The sequence below is a fragment of the Halyomorpha halys genome, unplaced genomic scaffold (assembly GCF_000696795.3).
Source record: "Halyomorpha halys isolate HHAL.00 unplaced genomic scaffold, Hhal_1.1 Scaffold457.1, whole genome shotgun sequence".
Taxonomy (NCBI): Eukaryota; Metazoa; Arthropoda; class Insecta; order Hemiptera; family Pentatomidae; genus Halyomorpha; species Halyomorpha halys.
Window position 1 is genome coordinate 84,086 of NW_027104717.1, and position 4,969 is coordinate 89,054.

Below are 4,969 nucleotides of genomic sequence, written 5' to 3' on the forward strand. Positions count from 1 at the left end.
GTTTTTTAAAGAAATAATATTTATTATTAATAATAATAATTAATAATGCCACACCCTAGGCATATACCTTAATTATGCCTTAAATATGTGTTTTCAGCTTTTTACAAATTTTTGTTTTTGAGCTAGGTTGTTCACAGACACACAAGACCATTTTGCGAAACTAGGTTTTTAGTTTTTCAAATACACCATTCCTAAAGTAATTGTTACAAAAATTTGCTTCTACACTAAATCTAATTAAATTAATACGTTAATTATATAACCTCTACATGCGACTCTCATGAAGAATTTTCACTAGCTGAAAAAGGATGGTGCGAAATTGTTTTTAGACTAAGAAGGTTGTAAAAAAAATGTAAAAAAAAAAAAAAAATGAGAAAGTTAAAGAACCGCTGAACTATTAGAAAAAAAAATTAAATCTTTAATATTATCGTATAATGTTATTTTGTCGAATCAAGGAAGTAAAAATTACTCTACTAAGTAAAATAAATGACTGTGAACAAAAGATAAATGAAAACGATTAATTAAACTTCGTCCTATTAAGGGGTATCATCTTGGGATACCTCTTCAGTTGTTTTAAATATAAATTTAATATTTTTGTCATGTTATTCTTTGAGTTCTGTTAAGGGGTAGTTTCTTTATATGACTGTTCATGCCATTATAATTTAACACCGAATTTACTAGATTTATATACAAGAAGATGGTCAGGATTGCGGTCAAAAAAAGAACAAATAGTTTAAAACTATTACAGTCTTTACGGTCAACTATATATACATATTTACTAGATTTATTTTCTATGTATTTCTATTACTAGATTATTTGTATGTAAATACAGTTGTAAATGTCAATAAATCAATTTTTAAAAATCTTATTAATTTTTTTTTTTGGTTTTAATAATAATCTTAAGATGATTCAGATTGTTTACTCAAAATTCCTTCGATCACTCACAGTCCCTTATACATCACCAACAAATCATTACCCAAGGACTTGGACATACTATTTGTGACTGATGTAATACAGAAACAGTACTTTTTATGACTCACTCGCTGTTCTCCCTAACTTACTGCATGCTGTAATGATTGTAATTACTGACTGACAAACTAAAACAAAATCCCACAGTAAGACTGAAACGCCTCTGCTACATCTGGTGGGTGTTCTACGTCAGGAGTGTTTTCTTATATATTGTATTTAACCAATTTTGCTTTTCCTTGAGGCATAGCTATTACCTAGACCATAATAGTACAAGAGCCCAAGAGGAGCAAAAAGACAGTTTTTTAACCCCAATTTTTGATTACTTAATTGTAAACTAGGCATAATTACTAGTCAAAATTTATGAGTCTGCTAAGTATAGGTAAGGAGGATAAAAAATGGCGGCTGTTTCAAAACGTTAAAAATAATTAATTTTTTATTCGGAGCTCTATATCTTTACAACTACCAACAACAATAGAAAATCTAAGCGAGCATCATTTCAAGTACAGTAAATTTTCTAAAATTTAAGCCCTAATAGAGCAAGTTACGGTCAATAGTTCTCGAGACATAGCTTTTTAAAAAGCAACTTTTATAAAAATGTTGTATGGAACGTATTGAAATATCAGTAGTTAGTTCATTTATTTTGAGAAATCTACATCTTTGGAACTATGTGACGTATAGATGTCTATTAGCATTCAAATTAAAGCTAGTTTAATGAGCTATAAAGTAGTTTATTTTCGTAGGAGTAGTAGTTTTCTTGAAATTTGCTAAAATAAATTGATTTATATTTATTCAGACAAATTTTCATTAGCCAAATTTCTATTCATATGTAAATATCATAAAAACTACTACCCCTACGAAGATAAGTGTCATAAACTACTTTATAGTAAGTGAAATTTCCTTTATTTTTAGTGTTAGCAGACATCTGCACGTCCAATGGTTTCTGAAATAAACTTTTTCATAAATCAAACTTATTGTCCGAACAACTATAAATCAATTTATTTTAGCAAATATCATGAAAACTACTATTCCTAGAAATGTAAAGGTCAGAAACTACTTTAAAGTACATTAAACTAGCTTTAATTTGATTGCTAGTAGACGTCTGCACGTCACATAGTTTCTGAGATATGGATTTCTTAAAATAAATTAACTAACTACTGATACTTTTATGAAATGTTGCTGTTTAAAAGGCTATATCTCGAGAACTATTGGAAATGAATAGCTCTATTAGGTCTAATATTTCAGAAAATTCACTCTTCTTTAAATAATGTTCCTTTAGATTTTCTAGTGTTGTTGATAGTTTTTAAGATATAGAGCTCCGAATGAAAAATTAATGTTTTTTTAAGGTTTTGAAAAATACACCATTTTTTATTTCCCCTACCCATAATTGGCAGACTCATCAGTTTTGACTAGTAATTATACATAGTTGTCAATAAATTATCAAAAATTGGGGTGAGGTAACTGCCTTTTTTTCTTCCCGGCTCTGGTACTATGCCTTAGTTCATTGAAGGATTCTCCACTTACGAACTTATTCAAATCCTGTTCGGAGGTTGTCTAATATATCATAAATTTACACTACATGCCAAAAGACATTTGTAAAATTGCAAATTAAAGAATAATAATAATAAAATAAAAATCTAGGCTAAAAAAATACCACACTTTAATCTTCTGAGTGCTAGTATTATTTAATTGTTAGTTTGAACGACTGTATAATATTTGTAAAAACTAAATGAAAAAATATTAATGTTTTTGATATTTAATAAGGTAGTACAAACTAAGTAAGAAAAAACGAAATATTATTACGTTTCTTACAGCTGTTGCTATCTAGCGGTATATTAGAAAACCAACCGATCCGCTGGGAATGGATTGTTGAAATTATTTTTATTGTAATATTGTTGGTTATGGGAATTCATTGAATTTAATTATTTGACAATAGCTCTTATTAATTACTTTGTGGAGAATCAAACATATGTTAACACCGAATAGGTAATGAAGTAAACATATTCTAATGTAGAATAGCGAAAAGACGATAGAGAACTGTGTTATTCATGTAAATACATGAATATATTGAATTTCATTAAGTGCAGTATATTGAATTTTAAAGAGCCTATAGGCTTATTTGAATTAAAGTAAAATAAAGTTTAATTATATAGTTAACTACATCAGACTTATTAATAATAATTTTATTATTATAACAGAAAGAAAACAAAATACTTTTAGAAAAACAAGTTGATAATCATTCACTTTTGTCAACGATAAACTCGCTATGGTGAAGGAGTCAGTTTATTGCCTATCTCTGCTCTTGACACCAGTGCTATTTGACTATGATAAATTTTCCTTTTTTTTTCTCTCTTTTTTTTCGCTAAAACTATCTAAAACTAACGAAAATTCTGGCGTTTCAGCGAACTGACCAAATCGCCTCTTTGTATTGATCAAGAAACGCGTTCAAATCAAGCACTAAACAACTAAACACTTTTCATGAGTTCTGAGCAGGTAACTACTGATTTTTTTTTTTTAAACTATCTTAAATCAAGATGAAAGTAACACACTTATTAATATGGAAAAGAGTACTTATACATACTCTGACTATACATAGGACAATGTCAGCTGAACAAGCATCTCGATAAAATGGGACTGACTGAGTCACTGTTCTGTAGGTTTAGCTGAAAGGATCATGAGACCGCGTGCCACATCGTGTGCAGATGTGATGCATTGGCCAGGATACGATTTCTTAACTTCAATCCTAAACTTTGTGACACGGATGATCCGTACACGATATTCAGATCCGCAAAAGGATCTGGCCTGCTTTAAATAGAGGAAAGGATGGTGCTCAATAGATCCTCTATGTGCCGCGGTACGCTTTGGCTGGGGGAGAAAAAAATTAAAGTTTTCGATTTCGGAACGGGATTTTCATAAAAATCAACTACCTCGAAGAAAGACGATTGAAAGAGACACAAAATAAAATATTAAATCTTAGTTTGGAAAGTGAAATAATTTCATAACTATTCCTAAATGATTGAATTGACTTCAAAATATTAATATATGTTTCAGTACAACTTATTCAAAGTATATATTTTTTGAGAAATGGTACATTATTACTGCCGGAACAAAATAAGAATAGCCGTTAATGTTAAAATCTATTTTATTTATTTATTGAAATTTTTAATTGTATATAAAAATATATCTCGTAAATGTGATAGAAGATTACAATGGTATCATACCATTGTAATCTAGTATCTACAATGATATGATACAGACATGAAGAGAAACTACTAACTGGTAGCAGGCTAATAACATTTCTACAACAGAAGGTCTCGAGGCCATCTTCTCTTTAGGTGCCTCGGAGGATTGTCAGGAATGGAATAGGTAGCTAAGTTAAAACTAGTGGTTAGGGTTTTTTTTTTAATGGTATGAGTGAGATTTAATCCATTCTAGGTCGGTTAAATATGGTACATTAAGGTCTTTATGGATAATTTTATTTGTGACAAAGTGAGGATTTTACATTGTTAAAATCTAGAACTTGAATGGCAGGCAATATTTAAATAGAGTTAGTACTTCTATGAAAATATTTTTTATGTGCTGTTACGATTGCGATATTAAGATAAAAACACTGGCGATATCTGCGTAGACCAAGGGGATTATGGGGAAAAACTAAAACACGAACGATATGTTTAGACGAGGGGTTTTGTTTTTGTGAAGGCGACAGTTTTGATTCTGGGAACTCGTTTGTTCAGACGAGTGAGTTTTGGTTTTGTGAAGTGTTAATAGGTTAAAGGCCGTGTGTCTTTATGGTTTGAACCGGAATATCACCATGTGAGAAATGTCATATATGTTTTGTTTTTCAAGATTATAGTGTTTTACTGCAATAGACGACCATTAACAATAGAAGTGGAGGACTACGTGGGGTTTGAACTAAATTTTATTTTGTTTTTATTTTATATTCACTTTGATACTCTTTTGGATAATAATGTAAATATAGTTATTAAGGTTAAGGTTAAGTCAACCT